General features: G+C 37.3%; 1 protein-coding gene and 1 pseudogene across 14 annotated transcripts in view; both read right to left on the reverse strand.

Annotated features, from left to right (window-relative positions):
• The window catches only part of PARD3 (par-3 family cell polarity regulator), a 741,470-nt gene that overhangs the window by 438,322 nt on the left and 280,130 nt on the right, over positions 1-23,018 (reverse strand). The window lies entirely within an intron of this gene.
• Positions 21,342-21,873, reverse strand: LOC122727803 (annotated as a pseudogene).

Raw genomic sequence — 23,018 nt, forward strand, 5'->3', positions numbered from 1 at the left:
CTAACAAAAATGAATTTGCCAAAGGGGAAAAAAATCATCACAATCGTGAAGGAATCATAAGCAGAAGGTTATATTGATTAGTTCCTGCTTGATTTACAAAAGCTGAAATTTAGTATGCCAGGGTAGGTGGGAATCCTAACTCATTACAACAACATTGGAAAGTGAGCAGGACCCTTTTTGTTGTTGGGCCATGGACAGCTAATATCCCTCAATTCTGACTTTCCAATATACATGGTTCAGGCCTTAACCAGACCAGGTGGCTGTAATGAATCCTGCCTCAGGTATTCATATTCTCATAATCTTGTTCACCTATACCCACTAATATAAAGAACTCCATCTTATAATGTGAGTGAAAGGAAAACGCAACTTAGAAAGCACTGAGAAGTATGGCCAACTTTATTTTACCATATCTATAGAGAAATCATTATTAATAAATCCTGAACAATAGAACTCCATAAACACTGATTGAAGTTCTGGAAGGACGGTATAATGGAGAGAGGATGATCTGAAATTCAAATACCTAGGTACAAAGACTTTCTCTGCTACAATTTTTGGGACTGTGAACCTATCATTTTATCTGAGTTTCTCTGTAAAACGAGGTTGGACTAGAAGATATCTAAGATGTCTCCCAGTTCTAAATCTAGGATTCCATTCATTTGAAACAGTGTGATATGACTGAGAGAAAATAGAGTAATATTAAAATACTTATCCTCAGCTACTGACATCCTGAAAGTCCTGTTCTCTACATTGTTGTTTGTTCTTTATTTTCTAAGAGGACCATGCCAGATGTCTTGACTTGCAATTAATTGGATTTAAGTGAGGAAGGGCTGTGCAAAGACAGCAGCCTCACTTGCACCTCCAGAGCCATCTGAATCCAGTGGCAAGATATATTGTCAGGACAACTAGAGATGGTCCCAGGTGTTTAAGGCAATTGGGGTTAAATGACTTACCCAGAGTCCCACAGGGAATAAATGTCTGAGTTTAGATAACTCAAGTCCTCCTAACTTAAGGCCAGTGCTCTATCCACTGTGCCACCTACCTACCCCTTTCTACATTACACAAAGAGGAAGCAGCAGCATCAATATCACAACCTGTATCAGTATGAAGACTACAAGAAAGTGTAGAAATATATGGATGGATGCAAAGTGAAGTAGTAAACCAGGAAGACAATATGCACAATAACTATAACAATTCAAATGGAAAGAACAAAAAAATTCAATACATGGGGGCGGCTAGCTGGAGCAGTGGATAAAGCACTGGCCCTGAATTCAGGAGTACCTGAGTTCAAATCCAGCCTCAGACACTTGACACTTACTAGCTGTGTGACCCTGGGCAAGTCACTTAACCCCCACTGCCCCACAAAAAAAAATTCAATACACAATGCAGAGATTTTAATAACTAAGCTTGGCCCCATATAGATACAAGAAAGCTCCTTGCCCCTTTCGTTATAGAGTGGGAGACTATAACTATAAAATACTGCATATGATAATGTTTTTAATGCTGGCTTGTTTTGCTGAAAATGTTCCCCCTTTTTTATTTTCTATTATAACGGAAGGTGGTAGGGACATGGTGAGAAAAGTGATGGAAAAAAATAAATAAAATTTTATTTTTTTAAAAAAGCAAATGTGCATTAATCAAGAATGGCTAAACAAATTGTGATTAAATGTACTGGGATGTTACTGTACTATAAAAACAATGAATATGAAGAATACAGAGAAGCATGGTAAGATTTATATGAACTGATACAAAATAAAGTAAGCAAAAATAGAAAAACAATATAAAATAAGTAAATGGAAAGAACAAAACAAGAACAAAAAGCAACCATGAAAATTACATCATTAAAAGGCTGTTGTTTTGTTGTTGTTTGTCCTTCACATAACATTGGGAGGTAATGTCATAACTTGCAGTAAATTGGATTTAAGTGAGGGAGGGCTATGCAAAGTCACCAGCCTCACTTACTCCTCCAGAGCCATCTGGGTCCAGTGGCAAGATATATATCAAGGTGAATGGAGATGGCCCCAGATATTTTTTTGGGGGGCAGTCAGGGTTAAGTGCCTTGCCCAGGTTCACACAGCTAATAATTGTCAAGTGTCTGAGGCCAGATTTGAGCTCAGGTCCTCCTGACTTCAGGGCCAGTTTTCTATCCACTGCACCACCTAACAGCCCCTTTAATAATGATCAACAAACATAAAAATGTATCTCCTTACTCTTTCAGGATTGTAGGGTTATGGATGCAAAGCACTGCATATATTTATAGATTATCTAGTTGCACTAAACTTTTTGTTGCCCACCTATTCCTTTTTTAACTCTTTCTGGGTAAGGGAAGGACAGATCAAGATAATAAATGGTATAAACAAAAGTTATTAATAAAAGGTCCTTTTAAGTTATGAATAGAATCTCTTCCTGGTTAACTGCACAAAATGTAAGAATTTCTTTTTAAGACATCAGCAAATGCCGTAAGATAGAATGATCTAATGAAGGCCTGGGAGGGTTTAAAGGAACACCTATGTTTGTACACTCACCTCAATTGTGCTAAATTCCCCTACATTCCATCCTTATCAAACACCCATATGGAAACAGCAGAAAACAAATTTCCTGGTTATGATTCTATAAATCAATCCATCCAAATGAGAAAGTATTTAGGTGGCTTATTTTACGCAGACCTAAGAAAACGTTTATTTCCTTATTAGAAGCAAGCAAAGAGGATAAGACGGAAGAAATGCCCTCTTTGCAGAAGACAAGCAAATGATAATTTCTAGTGTTCACAGAGATAGGGGTGGAGAGAGAGAAATGTTTAAAAGAACCAAAATGACAGAAAGAACTTCAAATGTTTACAGAAGCATTTATTCACTTATCAACTGCATATGTCAACAACATATAGGAAGGGCAGCACAATTCATGGGCTTTATCAATTAGTTCACCTCATCCTACCCTACAACTCACCCAAAGTTCTCAATGAAAATTCAATTTCAAAATAAATAACCATAAGTTGAAGTATAACCACATGAGAAGATATTAGCAACAGATTAGCAATTAGGGGGAAAAATGTAACTGTTAATATGTACCATCCAGTTTATTTTAAATGCAAAGGGTACATGATTTTAAAATATCTAGACAATGAGATGAAAAACTAGAAATACTTTCGGATTTGCTTCTGTTCTACTCATTATTCCAATATCTCACTACAATAATAGAATAGATAATACTTGTCCTTGACATTAGCCTAAATTATTCTCAGTGTGCAATACAATACTGATTAAATTACACTCATTTTAATCAACTAGCAGAATGTATTCAAAAGGTAACTAATAATAAAATTCTAGAACAGTTTATTATTATAACCTGTTTATCAATGTTTTTTTTTAAAACCTGATTGTAAAATAAATAATACTAATTATCTTGTATAAAATCTATTCTATTTCCCCCTCCATTGTCAAAAGTATTTGAAAAGTTCAGGAAATAAAGATGAGATGCTGAATTTTTTTTTAAAAAAACTGAAATTTAGTGTAAATTCCCTTAAAAAAATATGAGTGCCACATGATAAACTGAGCAAAGAACTAAGGGTTAGGCATTTCTGTTTCTGGAGTCAGATGAATACTAGGAAAATTATAACCTCTGATTCTTTTGCCATACCAGAAAGGACACTACATGACCTCAGATTTATTTCTTTGGAACTGGTAATTATTCTGGAGTCATTATATGTTCAAATCATTGTATGAATGTATGTGTACATGCATACGTATATACATACACACACACACACACACACCCCTAATACTATTATACGTATTAGTAGTTTGAATCTCTTCCACTGGTTGTAATAAATGTAGTAGCATGTACAGTAACACTGGAAACAGTGTATGCTACACACCCTCTCTCAGTTATAATTCATTTTCAATTAACACAATCGATGTTGTGTTAAAACATCTGCAAAAGGATTCTATAATATCATAAAATGTCTTAAATATTGAAGAACCAAAACACGAACTCAATTCCAAAGACATGTAACATTAATAAAACATTCTTAATATTAACAACAGCTTTTTGATAATTGTATTTGAACTTGAAAAGAAATTAACACATATACATTACTATTGATTAACATAAACTGCTTAAGGAAATGAAACTATCCATTCTCTCTCTTTTGTTCCTATCATGTTCTATTGGGCATCAAGCTGATGTGTTACAACTCATCCTTATATTATTTTATTTTAGACCTCTGTATCTCACATACCTTGCATAGAGTAAGCACTAAATACATCTTTCTAGAATTCAAGTGAAGAGTAGCATCTACAATGACAGCACATTGGGAGATATGCAGAAGAAATTCACCAAAGTGGGAATAACTCAATAATACTGTCATACACCTAGAGGTTTGACTAGAAGTGATGTGTAAGGCTACATCCCTTGTCATGTCAATCTTTCTGTCTACAAGTTACTACCATTCATGGGACATAACATTTTGTGTTGTTGTCTACAAATTTGGCCATCATAAAATCATCCTGATATTACTATATTCAGGTGTCAGAGAGCAGTTCTTTACCTAACAACTCCCAAAGAGGAGAACATTCCTTATGCACTGTAAGAAAATTATTAATAATGGGGATTAAAACCACACTTACCTGAAGGCTTTTTCCCCTCGGAGGGCTTTATACTCTGACATCAGCCAGACCACCCTCAAATCCAGTAAACCAATAGATTTGAATGATGCTAGACAATTAGCTTTGAGCAACGTGTAAGGGTGGGCTCTCCTCCTGCCCACAGCAAGCTTACACAGTGACTCGCTCTCTTGGCCTGGGAACTTGGTGAGAGCAAAGAGGCCCACTATGGCTCCCAATTATCTCTCTCTCCTCCCCTAGATCCTAGCTAGGCTTTCTTATCTTTCAGAGCCACGTGCACTCCCTTTACTAATATTTAACATGTTTTAGTAAATGCTTAATGCCCCCAAACTGGTGCAGTAGCCTCTAATTTCTAAATAACATGTATATGATAAACCCCCGGCTACATTCCCTGAACTTGGAACAATTATAGGGCGACCACAAATAATTTTACATGCCACACCACAAAGGGCAGGAGAAACAGTTGCTACTTTCTCCAACATGCCTACTCCCCACACAGGTTTTTGAAGTGAACCAGTTCAATTAAAATATGATCATTTAACACTAGCCATGCCTGTTGTAATTTTATTTACTTGATTATGGAGAGAGGGAAAGGACACAATAACCTTCCATTACTAAGAATACCCAAGTAAGAACAAGCTAAAATGAGATTAAAGCAAATAGGCACAACACCCTACATATAAGTCCACTCCATTTGGCTGGAGAGTAAGGAATAAAGGAAAATATTAAACTGCCCTTGGACAGTGAAGAGAGTGCCAGACTTGGAATCAGGAACACTAATCTTCATGAGATAATATGTGACCTCAGACAACTTACTAGCAGTGTGACTCTGGGCAAATCACTTAAGACTGCTTCAGTTTCCACATCTAAAATTAGCTAAAGAAGGAAAGGAGGGACAGCTAGGTGGCGCACTGGCTTTGGATTTAGGAGTACCTGAGTTAGAATCCAGCCTCAGACACTTGACGGTTACTAGCTGTGTGACCCTGGGCAAGTCACTTAACCCTCATTGCCCCTCCAAAAACAAAAACAAAAAAAAAAGAAGGAAAGGAGAAACTATTCCAATATCTTTGCCAAGAAAACCTCAAATGGGGTCATGAAGAATTGCACAGGAGTGACACAAAAGATAACAACAACATAATTCGCCTTAACACTCATGGTTCAAAGAAACTCATAAGACTAGTTTGCAGAATAGTTGCCAATTAGATTTGGGGTTCCCTATAAACCAATACAATCATAGGTCCAAAACAACTTCAGTGGAACTCTCAGTGGCCTGAGGAAAAGGAGCACACCATCCTACTCAAAGCAAATCTTTCTACCCCTAATTTAAATTATATTTAAAGTTATTTATAAATTGAAACTAAATCAACTTTATTTACAAATTTAAATTACTTAAATTAAATTCCTTCTCATGGTTCCTTTATGGATCCAGCTGTAAACATCATGCTTAAACCCTTGAAGTACATACAGTAGATGATTCCCTTTCCCAGAACTTTTCCCCAGTTTCTTCAAACATCTTTAGGCTTCAAAAATCTTTAAAAAAAAAAGCCATTTTCCCTCCCCACCCCAACCCAGTCCCTGATCCTTTGACTCTAGTCAGCCAGCATCTCCCACCTCACCCAACATCTTTCTCAGGGAAACTTCTCTATACCTGATGTTTCTACTTCTTCACCATCTCTCAACCCCTGACACCAATGTTTTGTCCTCATACCACTCTACTGATGCTGATTTTCTCAAGGTCATCAATAATCTCCTGTCAAATTCAATGGCCTCCTTTTCAGCCTTTGTCTTTCTGGATTCTCTGCAGCATTTGACACTAGTGATGATCTCAAACTTCCTTTGGCCTTAGAGACACCACACAAATCTTTCATCCTCTTTTCCCACCACTCCTTTGTTTTTCCCACCCCTGTAGGTGGGCATTCATCAAGATTTTGTCTGACCATTTCATCTCTCTACATACTCATTTCCACAGTAATATATATTAACTGTACTTGTTTTATTGTTCAGTCATTTTCAGTCACATTCAACTCTTTGTGACCCCATTTGGGGTTTTCCTGGCAAAGATACTGGAGTGATTTGCCATTTTCTTCTCCAGCTCACTTTAAAGATGAAGAAATGAGTCAAACAGCCATTAAGCGACTTGACCAGGGTCATACAACTAGTAAGTATATGAGGCCAGATTTTAACTCAGGAAGATGAGTTTTCCTGACTCCAGGCCTGACACTCTCTCCTCTGTGCATCTATAAATCCATTCTTGATCTCTCTACTTAGTTCTAAATTCACCATTCTTACTGCAAAGGGCCATCTCCACCTAGACATTCCAAAAAAGCCTCACACTGGAAATGTCTAAAACTAAGTTCATGTTTCACTCAAGGCTATAATCTTCCTTTTTACCTATGGCTCTAACTTCATCACCTTTCATTCCCAATCCAATAGAGTCCTGCACATTCCATATGCACATCTCTCACATCCAGCTTCTCCTATGTTTTTCCCACTGCCACCATGCTACCACAGATTTATAATATATCTGGACTTCAGCAACAGAATTCTAATAAATTGTTCTATCTTGGCTCTTTCTTTCCTCCTATCCAACTTTGATAATGTTAACAAACAAATTTTGCTATGCATTTATCTGGTCACATCAATCTTCTGTTATAAAAATATCACATGATTCCTTATGGCCTACTAAGCACAGTTCAAACTTGGTCTTGTATTCGAGACTCACAACAATTCAGCAACATCTTTTGTCTTCTTTTTAACATAGGCCCTTTCGTGTTTCACTTGTTCTATTTGTCTACTTCATTATATGTACATTATATGTCTCTACATATTTTGATATCTTATTCCTCTGCTAGAATACAAATTCCATTACAGCAAGGATCATTTTGCCTAATTTTTCTTCACTACCACTTAAAACAAAGATCAACAAACTATATAGATATGAATCAGTTTGGGTTTAATGGAATTTTAGTATGACAGACTGAGAAGGGAGGGACTTCAATCTTGGACTTCTCCCTAACTCCTGTAGTTCAAGCACCAATTTAGCTGGGATAGGACCTATTTTCTTCTGATTTGCCCAGTGCCTGTAGTTAAATGGAGAGCACACAATACAAGTTTTTGTTGTGTTTTTCCCCAGTTTTACTGGAGACAATTTGAATACTGAAGATATGTTCAACAAATTAATAATGTCTACCCAACCACAATGTGAATGCGTACCTCTGTTTGTATGCCAGAGCTTACCACAGTGCCTGATACACAATGTGTACTTACTAAATATGATAAATTTGATAAAATGTTAAATAAATATGATAAATATGATATTTATATCATGACAGACTCTTGAATTTTTCCCAGAGCTAGCAAATAAAAACTACATAAAAATTTGTAAATCAGTTTTTATCAAGTTAGATCCAGGATTTTGAGACATAATACCCCAAAGGCACAGTCTGATACAAAAATTCAGGAATTAATAAAGAAAGTATTTACAGATCCACAAAAAAAAAATGCAAATAGCCTACAAAGTGATGGCACCAACAAAAGCACAGAATGAGTCATTAAATTAGTTTTGTCCACAATGCAGGAGTCCTAAATCTAATTCTGAACAAAAACAAAAACTGAACAAAACTATTCATTATGTGCTCATATATCCTCACTTCAGAGTAAAACAACTTGATGCAAGAAAATAATAAACTGCAAAACTTTAAAATCCTTTTATTAATGGCTTCATATCCTCAAAAGGCTTCACTGAATCAGGAAACATTTGGTAAAATATTTGTAATAGGTACTTATGTGGTTTCTGCCCTCCTATGTACAGCAAAGCACCACATGTCTTGTGAAAGCCAGTAAGCTATCACAGGAGGGGAAAATGCAAAGCTTTCACCCAATGATGAGGGACAACAGTGGGGGAGGATGAGAAAAATACTGTTTCTAATAATATTTGAAAAATATGAATACTATATCAAATACCCCAGTTGGAAGCATTCTAGGTGATATATATTCTCTTTTGTCACATCTTCCAAATAGCTAGAACAAGAATGGTGTTAAAGAAAGACAATATATGAAAATATGCTACAGAAGAATAAATTTCTGTGTTAGATTAGGACAGGATGTCATCTTACTTCTTTTCAGGAAAATATGTAAAATTATTTTTAAAATCTGCAAAAACAATCATAAAACTTTAATTATGGCACATTGAACAATACAAGAGGATTTACATACATTAAAAAATTGATAGACTGTATTTTCATCCTCAGCTGTTAGCTCAGTGCTTTGCACATAGCAAATGCTTAATAAATACTTCATTCATTGATTCATTCATTTTTGGCAACCTATAGGCCTCTTTAAGGCTCTGTACCATTGCTCACTCCCTCTAGGAAGGTCTTAGACCTTGATCCTATTTACATTTCAATTTACTCTCATGAGCATAGAAGTGAAAAGTAGCATAAATAGGCAAGGTATTGAAAAATAGCATATTATTTAAAAAAAACAAAACCTAGGATAATAGACGGGAGGTAGGGAAGTTTTAAAGAAAGATTAAAAAGCAAGACCAATGATTAACAGACAGCTTATTTAGAATCCTAGCCACTCAGGGAAGCTGGTTGTCAAGGTTAGCCTTAAAGGAAGAGGTACTGGGGAGAGGTGGCTCACATGTACTGGAGAAAGGTTGCTCACATGAAGGAAACAAGAAAAAGCTTATGGAGGGGAGGGGAAGAGGGGGAAGGAGTGGGGGAGTGAACCTTACTATCATCAGAACTGGCTCAAAGAGGGAATAACATGGGACAACTAGGTGGTGCAGTGGATAGAGCACCAGCCCTGGAGTCAGGAGTACCTGAGTTCAAATCCGGCCTCAGACACTTAACACTTATTAGCTGTGTGACCCTGGGCAAGTCACTTAACCCCAATTGCCTCACTAAAAAAAAAAAGGGGGGGAATAACATGCACAATCAAGTGGATATAGTAATATATTTTGTCCAGAGGGAAAGTGGGAGGGGAAGAAGATAAGGGTAGGAGGGGAAAGAGAAGTGATGTAGGAGGCCAAAAAAAGGGGTTAACAGAAAAACCTAAGACCCAAGCTCTAATTTAGATCTGAGCTCTAAGAGGGATTCAGATGCCAATCAATGGATAACTTAAGACTTGCGTCTTCATTAATACAAGTCAGGGCCTAGGTTCTCATTACCCACATAAATCAGTACCCATAACAAGAACATAAAGAGGCAGGTCATAGTTACCTTAACTATAACAATACAGGGCATAGAAATTCAAACTGACAAATGTAAAAATTTTGAAATTAGATATGGGAATCAAAAGGGGTCATGTGCAGAAAAGGCCAAATTTGTCACCAGATTTACCTTATGACATGTAATCCCCAAAAATACACCTCCATGGAAAAAGGTACCCACTTTGGGGGTTGGTTTAGGACCGGAGGAACTCCAAATTAGGATAGGCCCTCCCCTATACCTCCCCAAGATGGAGATTATTATAATGAGACTGATAATCAATTTATCCATACTAAAAATATAACTCTTTCTTTCCTTATTCGACAGATACCTTTCCACTTTTCTGGTGCTCTCCCTATGTTCACTCACAGTATTGCAATAAAACTTGGGAAATGGAGTCACTGAGTCTTGTAATATTTTTGGGATGACTCATGATCAATTTGATACTAAATCCATCCCACATCAGAAGGAAGGGCAGAATGGGAGAGGGAGCAGTAAAAAGCAAAACACTTTTGAGGAAGGTGAAGACGTTCTGCATAACTGCACATGTATAACTTATATGGAATCCCTTGAAATCATAGGGAGGATTGAGAAGGGAGGAAGAAAATTTAGAACACAGAAATAGCCCAAAGACCTTAATCTCATCAGAATTGGCTCAAGAAGGGAATATACACACCCAATTGGGAGGAGTAATCTATCTAACCCTACAGGAAAGTAGTAGGGGAAGAGGATAAGGAGGAAGGGGTGAAAGAAGGGGGGGGGGGCGGCGCACGAGGAAGGGGGCAGTCAGAAGTAAAACGCTTTTGAGGACGAATAAGGTAAAAGAAGAGAGAAAATAGAGTAACTATCATGGGAAGGGAATAGGATGGAGAGAAACAGTTATGATGATTGATTATAATGGCAAAAGGTATGGTACCTACTTTGCGGGGGTATTGTGAAGAAAATTCTTTGTCAAGTTTAAGGTACTATATAAAAGTTATGATGAACAGGATACTATCAGAAAAACCAGGAAAGACCTACATGAATGGAAGCAGAGTGAAATGTACTGTATACAAAATAACAGCAATAATGTAAGATGATCTGCTGGGAAGCACATGGGTTGTTTTGGGGGGGGAGGGGGGAGGGAGGAAAAGAAGTTGAAACAAAAGTTTTTAAAAACTGATGTCGAAATTTGTTTTTACATGTAATTTGGAAAATAATATTCTAGGGGGCATCTAGGTGGTGCAGTGGATAAAGCACCAGCCCTGGATTCAGTAGTACCTGAGTTCAAATCCAGCCTCAGACACTTGACACTTACTAGCTTGTGACCCTGGGCAAGTCACTTAACCCTCATTGCCCCACAAAAAAATAAAATAAAAATAAAATAAAATTCTAAACAGAATAATTTTTAAAATAAAAAAAGGAAGAGGCAGAAAGGGGAAATGATATCCTCTCATTTTCAATCTGTTTTCTCTGCTGACTATATCAGGGAAACAGTTGGGATCAAAGAACTCATAAGAGTGGCAAAAGAGAAGGAAAGATGCAAAGAAGCAATAACAACAGTACAACAATGACATATAAAAAAAATCTAAGGGAAATGATGGTTTTGAAGTGAGCCCAACTTTAATCACAAATGACAGATTATGAGTCTGCACTACTGATGAGCTTCCTTATCTCCCAAACTTCAAAATAGTCTAGACTTACAGAGTACAAATAGCTGAACCTACTCCCAAAAAGCTGTACAAATCACATAAATGCTTGGATCAGCACAAACCTGAAAAATATCCTGATAATTATCAAGATTGAAAAGGGTGATAACACACCCGTTAGACAGTTGAAGATTCAGGAACAAGCAGTCATGAGGATGATTTTATACAAGCTAATGATTTATTCTATGTGTTAAGGGCTAAAATTCTAGCTAAACTGTCTAAAATATTTAATGAGTGGTCGCCAATAAATTATAAGCTCTAGCAAGAATTAGACTTTTAAGCATTTATTAAGGAAAATAAGAATTTGGTAAAGAGAGAGAGAAAGGCCTAGATTTCTATCTATTAAAGGGAGAGCGCATTTCTAGCTCCACTCTCCACCAGCGTCCTCAGGAAAGAGAGTGAGACCGAGCGCCAGTCTCTTCCTTCCTCCTCCCACTCGCCTGTGTCACTTCCTGACGCCAAAGAAAAGACTCCTGGTCTTGCCCTCAAAAACCTTCACTTCATGGGTGGAACTCTTCTACAGTAAGTCTCCAGCAGGTGGCGTCATTCCAATCCTTACATATGAATTTGTTGTTTGAAGGGGAAAAATTCCAGTATGAAGTTAACCAAACCTATATTAAATAAAACAAGTCACTCCAATGACTAGGCAACTGAACACCAACTTTCAAAAGTATCTAAATCCGGTAAGGCACTGTATGTAAACTGCTGTGTCCTTCCATGCAAATCCCATCCTCAGAAGCATGATCTGATTCACACATATTATGATGGTATAGCAGCATACTTTCCTTTAAGTCACATCTCAGGCGGGGTCAAACTTTCTCTCATCCTATAGTAAACCTTCTAAATAAGTAAACAAATGAATATATATAAAACAAAGCAAATACATCATTAAGTCTTTGCCTGGAAAAGTGACAAGTATGTTTTGGCTGAAAAAGAACCTAATGACTGACTTTTGTTGTTGTTGTTTTACACATTTTTCAGTTGTGTCTGACTCTTCATAACTGATTTGGGGGTTTTCTTGGCAAAGATACTGGAGGGTTTTGCCATTTCCTTCTCCAGCTCATTTTACAGATGAGGAAACTAAGGCAAACAGTATCAAGTGACTTGGCCAGGGTTACACATCTAGTAAGCATCTGAGGCCAGATTTGAACTCAGGAAGATATCTTCCTAATTCCAAGCCCAGTGTTCTATCCACTGAGCCATCTTCAAAAATTTTAATGCAAATTCAGTCTATAAAAATACAGCAAATACAGAAAAACAAAGATTCTTGATTTTGAAGTTCAAGAATACTTTTTAAATATATACTTGAGGAAAGGAGTGGCATGAAGATTCTAACCAACCACTGACTCCTGCTATCCTAAGTAAATAAGAGATTCATTCTGTCATGTCCAACTCTTCATGCCACCATAGACTATATCATGCCAGTACTATCCATGGGGTTTTCTTGGCAAAGATAAAAGAGTGGAGGTTAAGAGACTTGGCCAGGTTAAGTGTTTTCTTTGGCAAGGATACTGGAGTGGTTTGCTATTTCCTTCTCCAGAGGCAAAGAGAGGTTAAGTGACTTGTCATACTGTGTATGAGGCCTAATTTGAACTCAGGTCTCTCTGCCTAGTCCCCTATCCACTGAGCCATCTATCTAGCTGTCTCTAGGAAATTAGTTGGCTTTAATGGAATTAGTTCCTAAGGCTCTCTCAATATTGTTTAAGTAGAGACAAATACTCAAAAAGGGACCTTTGAGTACAGGAAACAAAAAATAATCTGCATTCTTCTTACTGATATTTGTTGTTTTGTTTTTAAAAAATTACTCCTGGCAATATGAAACCAACTTAAGAAATGAAATGATTTACTATTTGGGCTTTTCTTATCATGACTACATAATAAAATTCAGTTCTAATTCCAAAGGGGGGAAGCAAACTTTTGCATAAAGAATGTATTTTAATGTGATTTATTTTCCTATTAAACCAAGTACTGACTTTTTGTTTTTTCAACCTGGTTCTATACTGCTGGAGAATATACAGATTTTTAAATAGAATCTATTTCCCTAAATAATTAGATATTCCAATGTCAGAGTAATCAGTAGAATTACTTAAATTCTTCAAATACGCAATTATGATTTTTAACATCAACTATTTCTTTACTGGTGAAAAGCCAGCATGAAGGCAGATAATACAAAAGTTGACTACATTTCCAGAGACCAATAGAGTTGATTCCTGCCTTCCAAAGAAATGCCTGTGCATGTGACAATTTCCCCAAACACCCAATCCAAGCCACTGGCAATTCCAAACAGCAGCAGTTCTAAGAGGATATTCAAGCTCTCCTCCATGGTCCACCCCAACTAAATCCCCTCCATCAAAAGGAGCAAAGGGGTAGCAATTTCACTGCCAACCAAGGAGGGTTTTTTTGTCCTCTTTCATATATCAGTATCTTCCTTCCATCTTCCAGGAACTGTCTACATTTGTCCACTCAACTTGTAAACCCTACTGAAGAAAACCAAAGGACCTTTTTGCTCTGCCTCTCCAACCTTGGTTTTCAAATTCATTTTACTCTGGATGCCACTTAGTACCTAAGAGTTTATATCCCTAGTTGTACACCAAATACACACACACACACAGAGTATACTCTAAAATAAATGAACCTTTTCAAGCAATGGGCTAGCTGGTCATTTAAGCACTAATACTAACAAATCGTTTTATTTTGTGGCTTTTTAAAAATGTTATGCTTAATTATTTGTTTCAAAATAATACTAATTTCTAATAGTTTTGGTTTTTTCATTTCAAATGTACAGCATGAGTATGAGTCTTTTCAGTATGAAAATTTTCAAAGTAATCCTAGATAACATTTTTGATGGCCAAATTAACTCCAAATTCCCAAAGCCATTAGTAATTGAACTGTTGGAAAATAACCAATTGTTAGGTTGGGGAATGCTCATAAAAATATGTTGACTAAATGTGGTTACTATATATATCAAATGATAGTAGTGAAAGATGTCTCAGTTGCCTTTAGAGAACTTAGGAATTTAAAGTTTGAAAAGAATTCAAAAGTCATCTTCTCCAATACCCTTGTGTTACAAGTGAGAAAACTGAGGTTCAAAGGAATTTAAACAAACAAAAAAATTCCCGCTGCTCTGTCCCCATTGTGGTAAATGTGTAGGTTAAATCAGAAAGAAAAAGTTCCGTGCAATAAAGACTGAAAATAGTATTCCATTTCTGGACATGTATTATTTGTAGCATATAGCACATAAAATTTCTCTAGGGTACAGAAAATCAAACTTGATTATTATCATAAAATCAAACAGTGAGAAATCATCCAGGAACCTCCCATAAAGAAACTTCCTCTACTAATGCAGATAATCACCTACACTTAATTTATAATCTTAGACAGTTGACTGAATCACACAGACAGAGTGTGTGTGTGTGTATGAGAGAGAGAGAGAGAGAGAGAGAGAGAGAGAAAGAGAGAGAGAGAGAGAGAGAGAGAGTGTTAGTTGAATATAGTCTTCCTAAACCTAAGGGCAGCTCACCTTACCCACTCTGATATGTTTCTTTGCTAATAAGAATCAAAATAAAACGAAAACAAAAAACCTTTGGGGGCAGCTAGGTGGAACAGTGGATAAAGCACTGGCCCTGGATTCAGGAGGACCTGAGTTCAAATCTGGCTTCAGACACTTAACACTTACTAGCTGTGTGACCCTGGGCAAGACACTTAACCTTTATTGCCCCACAAAAAAACAAAAGTAAAAACAAGAATGAAAATAGTAACTTAATTTCATATATATATCCCAATAAAAACAGGTACAAATAACAGTACAAGAATTCTATTTTTAACAACTACCGACTTTTAAATGTGTGCTTCAAGAATAGGATAAAATTAAAACCTCAGTTACAATATGTAGTCTGCAGAATGTTCTTTATGCCATGAAACTTATCGCTAATTTTGAAGGTATAAGAAAGTCCCTGGGAATGAGAATCGAATTATCTCATTGGTAAGGAAACTATGAGAGGACAAGTCCCTCTACCAATGTAGTATTGAACAGTCTCTGACATTTGTAGTCAACACAGAGGATAAATGACTTATCAGTCCAGGATCATTTACCTAATATGTGTCAGATACTAAGCAGAAACCCATGTCTTTTAGGATTCAAGGACCATTTTTAATCTCATTCCATGATTTTTAATTTTATTCCTCAAAGAGATTTTTAAACTCTCTCATCTCAGGTATTTGGGTAACTAAATTATGAATGTGCAAGGCACCTCAATAAATATGCTGCTTCAAAGAGTCGCCCTTTCATGAAAAAAATCAAACACTTCAGTGACAAAACATGACAGTCCTGTAGAGCATATCTTCTCATAAAAAAGCAAGGCAAAAAGGACAGTATTTATGGAAAAGCATGTCTTTTTTTCCCCAAAATCCCTGCTAAAGGCACATCAAGAATCATTCCAGAAGGTAGAGTGCCAATAACATGTGCATGTTTCACATTAAGAAAACCCAGGGGCAGCTAGGTGGAACAGTGGATAAAGCACTGGCCCTGGATTCAGGAGGACCTGAGTTCAAATCTGGCTTCAGACACTTAACACTTACTAGCTGTGTGACCCTGGGCAAGACACTTAACCTTTATTGCCCCACAAAAAAACAAAAGTAAAAACAAGAATGAAAATAGTAACTTAATTTCATATATATATCCCAATAAAAACAGGTACAAATAACAGTACAAGAATTCTATTTTTAACAACTACCGACTTTTAAATGTGTGCTTCAAGAATAGGATAAAATTAAAACCTCAGTTACAATATGTAGTCTGCAGAATGTTCTTTATGCCATGAAACTTATCGCTAATTTTGAAGGTATAAGAAAGTCCCTGGGAATGAGAATCGAATTATCTCATTGGTAAGGAAACTATGAGAGGACAAGTCCCTCTACCAATGTAGTATTGAACAGTCTCTGACATTTGTAGTCAACACAGAGGATAAATGACTTATCAGTCCAGGATCATTTACCTAATATGTGTCAGATACTAAGCAGAAACCCATGTCTTTTAGGATTCAAGGACCATTTTTAATCTCATTCCATGATTTTTAATTTTATTCCTCAAAGAGATTTTTAAACTCTCTCATCTCAGGTATTTGGGTAACTAAATTATGAATGTGCAAGGCACCTCAATAAATATGCTGCTTCAAAGAGTCGCCCTTTCATGAAAAAAATCAAACACTTCAGTGACAAAACATGACAGTCCTGTAGAGCATATCTTCTCATAAAAAAGCAAGGCAAAAAGGACAGTATTTATGGAAAAGCATGTCTTTTTTTCCCCAAAATCCCTGCTAAAGGCACATCAAGAATCATTCCAGAAGGTAGAGTGCCAATAACATGTGCATGTTTCACATTAAGAAAACCCAGGGGCAGCTAGGTGGTACAGTGGATTAAAGCACCGGCCCTGGAGTCAGGAGTACCTGAGTTCAAATCCGGCCTCAGACACTTAACACTTACTAGTTGTGTGACCCTGGGCAAGTCACTTAATCCCAGTTGCCTCACTAAAAAAAAAAAAAAAAGAAAGAAAAAGAAAAAGAAAACCCAACAGAGTACTTATACATCACAAGACATGGAATATTCTTACCAACAGTAACTTAGTGGTGGTCTGCTGAGTGAATAGAATAGTAGTGAGAACTTTGAAGAACATATGCAGTAGAAAAAGTATGAATGGTTCTTGCCTTCAGGGGAGTGCTTAATTCTAGAGACAACAAAATCAGACTTAACTCTGAAAGGGTAGCTTTTCTTACAATTTTGTTTTAACCAAGGGAAATGTATTCTGGGGTACATTACCTGCTTACCTTATTATGTCAATTTAAAAATATATACTTAAAAACAAACAAACAAACAAAACAAAAACAAAAGGGGGGGGCAGCTAGGTGGTGAAGTGTATAAAGCACCGGCCCTGGATTCAGGAGTACCTGAGTTCAAATCCAGCCTCAGACACTTGACACTTACTAGCTGTGTGACCCTGGGCAAGTCACTTAACCCCCATTGCCCTGCAAAAAAACAAAAACAAAAACAAAAATCTATACTTAGCTAGAAAATGATCAATCTTTCTCCTATGATACAGTCTTACATTCAATAAACATTTATTAAGCACCTACTATATGCCAACTACCCTGCTAAAACAAAGAAAGGTAAAAAATACTTCCCACTCTCAAAGAACTCTAATGAGAAAGATAATATGCAAATAACTATGTACAAACAAGCTATATACAGGATAAATTAGAGATAATTAACAGAGGGACTGCCCTAGAATTAAGAGGAAATAGAAAAGGGTTTCCTGACTTCTGAACAAGCTCTAAAACTGGTCCAAACATCAGGCCCTGCCCTTCAATGAGAGGCTATCCCTCCCACCCCTCTAAGAGTAATAGCTTCTGAGACTTCAAACGAACTGCACAAACCTGGATACTTTCCTCTGTACACTAATTAACTTGTCAGAAATAAAGTAGAAAGAGCTTGAGGTTATTGTGGTCCTTCTGGCTGTGAATTCTCCCTCAAAAAATTACTTTGCTTTAATGTTACGTTTGATTATATGGAAGCATGCTGTTTCCTCTGATAAAATAAAAGCTCCTAGGGGGCAGCTAGGTGGCGCAGTGGATAAGGCACTAGCCTTGGATTCAGGAGGACCTGAGTTCAAACCCAGCCTCAGACACTTACTAGCTGTGTGACCCTGGGCAAGTCACTTAAATCCCCATTGCCCTAAAACAAAAAAACAAACAAACTCCTAGGGCAGCTAGGTGGCGCAGTGGATAGAGCACTGGCCCTGGAGTCAGGAGTACCTGAGTTCAAATCCGGACTCAGACACTTAACACTTACTAGTTGTGTGACCCTGGGCAAATCACGTATCCCCAGTTGCCTCACTTAAAAAAAAAAAAAAAGCTCCTTGGGGTCATGACTGCTCTGTATTTGTCTGTTTATGACCCATGACTACCATTGTGGCTGGCCCAAAGAAGACATTCAATAACACCACTGGATTGAGTATTCAAACCTTCTTGATAACATAGATCAATAGGCATAAGAGGGGAAAGAAGGGGAGATGTCATCACAACCTCCTCCATACACTAATAAACTTTCTTCAGGAGTTGGTGTGACTCCAAAATAAGTGCATCATCACCATGACCATCATCATCATCACTACCCACCATCACCATCATCATGACAATGATTAAGTCAAACTCAACTGAGTTAGTTTTTAAATAAAAGACACACTATCCAGACCAATATTCAATGCCTTTGTCACCAGCAGGACCAGGAAAAGCTTATATTCCATTGGCATAGTCTGAGAATAAAAAGTCTATTCCATGTTTTGATGAGGGATAGCAGCAGTATATACTTCAGCAGAAGAAGAGAATTTTAAGAGTCAAATAAGAACATAAACAATCCAAAGCACAGCATAAATAAGGAGAACCGTGGTTGGGTTAATTCTGGGCTTTTACAGAGTATCTCTGTAAAAGATTTCTGTGAGAATGGTTTTCTTAATAACAACAATAAGAAGAATAGCTAAAATTTAGATAGCACTTTAAGGTTTGCAAAGTTCTTGACAATTATACTCTCATCTACTCCTCACAACATTCCTGAGAAGCAGGTATTATTATTGTATTATTACCCACATTTTACGGATGAGGGAAATGAAGCAAAGGTTCAGTGATTTGTTAATAGTAAACACAGATAGTAAGTGTCTGATGTTGGATTTGAACCCAAGGCCTCCTGACTCCAGGGCCAATGTTTTAACCATTGTGCCATCTTGGTGCCTGATTTTAGAATCAACCAAAATGTATGTCTCAGAAAGTGTTGGACAGAGTTTTTCTTGAAAGTCTAATAAATAGCAAATGTCATCTTGTCCTAGAATAAATATTAATTTTTCTATATCAAAATTAAGGGCCTACCCATTATGAATTTGCACAAGAGAACACTCAAAACAACACAGAAAAGAACACGGCTTGCAATTCCAGTTGTTTTGCCATCTGGTAAGAAATTATGCCATTAAAAAGACAGCCTTGCTTTCCCAGATTTTCTTTAACAAAGCAGCCAAATGGACCAACATCCATAATTCTGATAATGTTGGGGTTTTTTTTTTACAATGAGCACAATTCTGTAAATTCAGATGGGCTATATTTAATAAAGGGAGCTCTTTCAAAATACAAATTGGAGTACATCCCTTTTTGAAAAAAAGGATTAACAATAATGACTAGAGCCACTACTAATTCACACAAGTCTATACTTTGATAGTTGGAGAGATAAACCATTTACTAACTTAATATGTGGCCCTCACTTGTATTCCAAAAATAGCACATCAGCTACTTCCCACTCTTCTTAAAAGAGGTATATTTAGTGCCCAGTAACATAGTTTTGAATCCTCTTTCACAACCATTAAACTTCTGTTTAAATTTTAAATAGAAAATGAAGTGCTTCACCAATGCTAAATGTGAAAAAGATCATTTTTGTTATATATTCACAATGATTATTTTACAAAAAAGTTGCTAAGGACCTTACAGAGAAACCTTGTTTTACTATAAATATTTACCATAATGTTTTGATATTTATATATTTTATTATATCATCTATATTTTTATTTACCATAAATATTTACTATAAATTTTACCATAACTTACTATTGCACATAGGAAGCACTTAAATGCTTTTTCATTAATTTCTCCAATACTTGAGTAAAGCTACTCATCATTAACAATATGGTTTATACCCTCCCCTTGAATGGAGGGAGGAAGCAGAGAGAAGAGAAATGGCATTTTGAAAGTGGTCACTTCTCCAATATCTCAGACATAAAACTGGGCTAGTCACCTTCTCAGGCTCCTGGGATTTGACAACTATGAGACAAAGTATTCAGGTGTGACTGAAGCAAGCTGGCCTGCAAGCCCTGTGGGTTTATACCCCCAAAGCATTCTGCAAGCTGTGGATTGGTGGTCAAGATGTCATTAATAAGTGTATTTACAGGGGCAGCTAGGTGGTGCAGTGGATAGAGCACTGACCCTGGAGTCAGGAGTACCTGAGTTCAGATCCGGCCTCAGACACTTAACACTTACTGGCTGTGTGACGCTGGGCAAGTCATTTAACCCCAATTGCCTCACTAAAAAAAAAAAGTGTATTTACAAGGTAATGACTCTCAACAAAGCAAGAGAATGAACTCTGGGTATATGGTCTCTGTTTTCTGAAAGATGTTTTGTTCAGCAAAAGCTTTACATAGAGTTGTCAACAGCAAAATGAAGTTATTAATAAAATGTGAATGTTACCATAATGACATTGCATAAAAACACTTCTCACTTTGTGTACTATGAAAAGTGTGACATTTAACTCAGAATCACTATTTCAAAATACTCAATGATGAACACATTTTTGTGCAAAAGGGAAAAAAAAAACCCAGTTCTCAGACCACAGCAATTACTGATACCCATTTCATCAAGGACTTTTAATGCTCCACTGAGAATAAATGGATTGCTTTTATTTTCACTGGAATTAACTGAGTCAGTTTTCCTCTTTTTTCCTATTGTTTTAGACATTTAATGTATTCTTTCCTCACTATACAATGAATGAGCACATTACAATTTAAGTCCATCCTAGAAGGACCACTGACAGCCAGATAAAACACAGTTATTACTGTCAGAACTCAAATGAAATATTCTGAAAAGGCAAGGAATGATTAGCCTGCTGTTCCGTTTTCAAACACACAAAAGCTGGGAATGGAAAATGGGGGGAAAATATCTTTTTTTCCCCAAGGTTTCCAATTGGGAGATTTATTTAAACAGATGAATGCAACACGGGCCTCCTTCTCTTTGCACTTAGAAGAAGGTGTTGGGCCTCTTGCTAGTGAAGCGTGGCTTGTGCTGGCGCCGCAGGACTCTGTAGGGCAGCGGGAACTTGATTTTGGAGTCGTGGAACTGCTTAACTGCAGGCCAGAGGCACTTGCTAGCAGGAATTTCTTCTGCTTTTATTATCTGGATGGAATGGGCCTTGGCACGGTGATGGGCCCCCATATCTCAAGAGCACTGAGTGATAGCACCAGCAGTGATCAGATCCCTGTACTCCCTTGTACATGTTGTGGGTCCCACTCCTGGAATCGTAGCACAGTCAGATGCCAAAGTTTTTCACCCGAAGAGGGGTCTTTTCAAAGACCTGTCCACAGTACACAATTTCTCCAGGAGACTTCTTCATCTTTTTCAGTTGGGAAACAAAGTACCAGAATCGGGACTTTGCTACAACATGATTAGGAGCAAAGATCCGCACCCGATAAGGGGGTGGCACTGGACTCTTGGGAGTAGGCAGGCATCTTCCAACTACCTTATACTCTCTCAGGGTGCCTGAGGCCTTCATGGTACTGCTGCCTCACTCCCGGACAACCCGCAAAAGGAAGTGGGAAAATATCTTAAACTTTCTTCATTTACCAGATTCTTCAATCTGAAATATCTGGGATACTGAAGAGTTGACATGAAAGGTTCAGAAATTATTGAGTCCCAGAATGTTTGTCTAGCATTTAAATCCTTATGAAGAAAAATAAAAGAGGCATGTAATATGGAAAAGCAGGTTTGCAGAAAGTTAAAAGGCACAATCACCAAAATGAAGGAAAAGGTGCCTGATGGCGGCCAATCCTCAATGGCATGTCACAGCAACACTCAAGAATGTCCTCTCCATGCTCCTGCCTCATCTTCCTCCAATCTCCACTTCTAGAATTATAATGAAATACTACCAAACCTGGTAGGAAGGGTATGTCAATATACTTTCTCTAAGACCCTGTTCAAGATCAAAAACATTTCTCCTAAATTGTCTTTTCTGCAGGCAAAACACCAGCTACTCTATTAATGGTCCTTGAATGCTATATTCTCCAGTCCTCTCAAAATTCTGGTTAACTCGCTCAGCACATGTCATGGTTCTTTCATTAAATTGTTGTCTACCCAAACCTTCTTCCATCTTTGACTTTCACAATTGTTTTTGAGTAGTCTTTCAGCCATATCCAACTCTTCATGACCCCATCTGGGGTTTTCTTGGCAAAGATACTGAAGTGGTTTGCCATTTCTTCCTCCAGCTCACTTTACAGATGAGGAAACTAAGGCAAATGTGGTTAAATGGCTTGTCCAGGGTCATACAACTAGTAAGTTTCTGAGGATGAATTTAAACACACTGAGGAGTCTTCCTGACTCTAGGCCCAGGGACTAGGACTAGGACCACCTAACTGCCCTTAACTTTTTTTTTCTTTTGGCAGGGCAATGAGGGTTAAGTGACTGGCCCAGGGTCACACAGCTAGTGTCAAGTGTCTGAGGCTGGATTTGAAATCAGGTCCTCCTGAATCCAGGACCACAGCCTTACCCACTGTACCACCTAGCTGCCCCCAGCCCTTCACTTTCACTAATGAGGTAGAATTTATTTATTCCTATTAGCTTTCATTTTCTATGATTGTGCCCATCATTTTACCTACAAAGATTATTATGTAAAGAGTTGCTTAGAATATTAGCATTCTCTTT

The sequence above is a fragment of the Dromiciops gliroides genome, chromosome 5 (assembly GCF_019393635.1).
Source record: "Dromiciops gliroides isolate mDroGli1 chromosome 5, mDroGli1.pri, whole genome shotgun sequence".
NCBI lineage: Eukaryota > Metazoa > Chordata > Mammalia > Microbiotheria > Microbiotheriidae > Dromiciops > Dromiciops gliroides.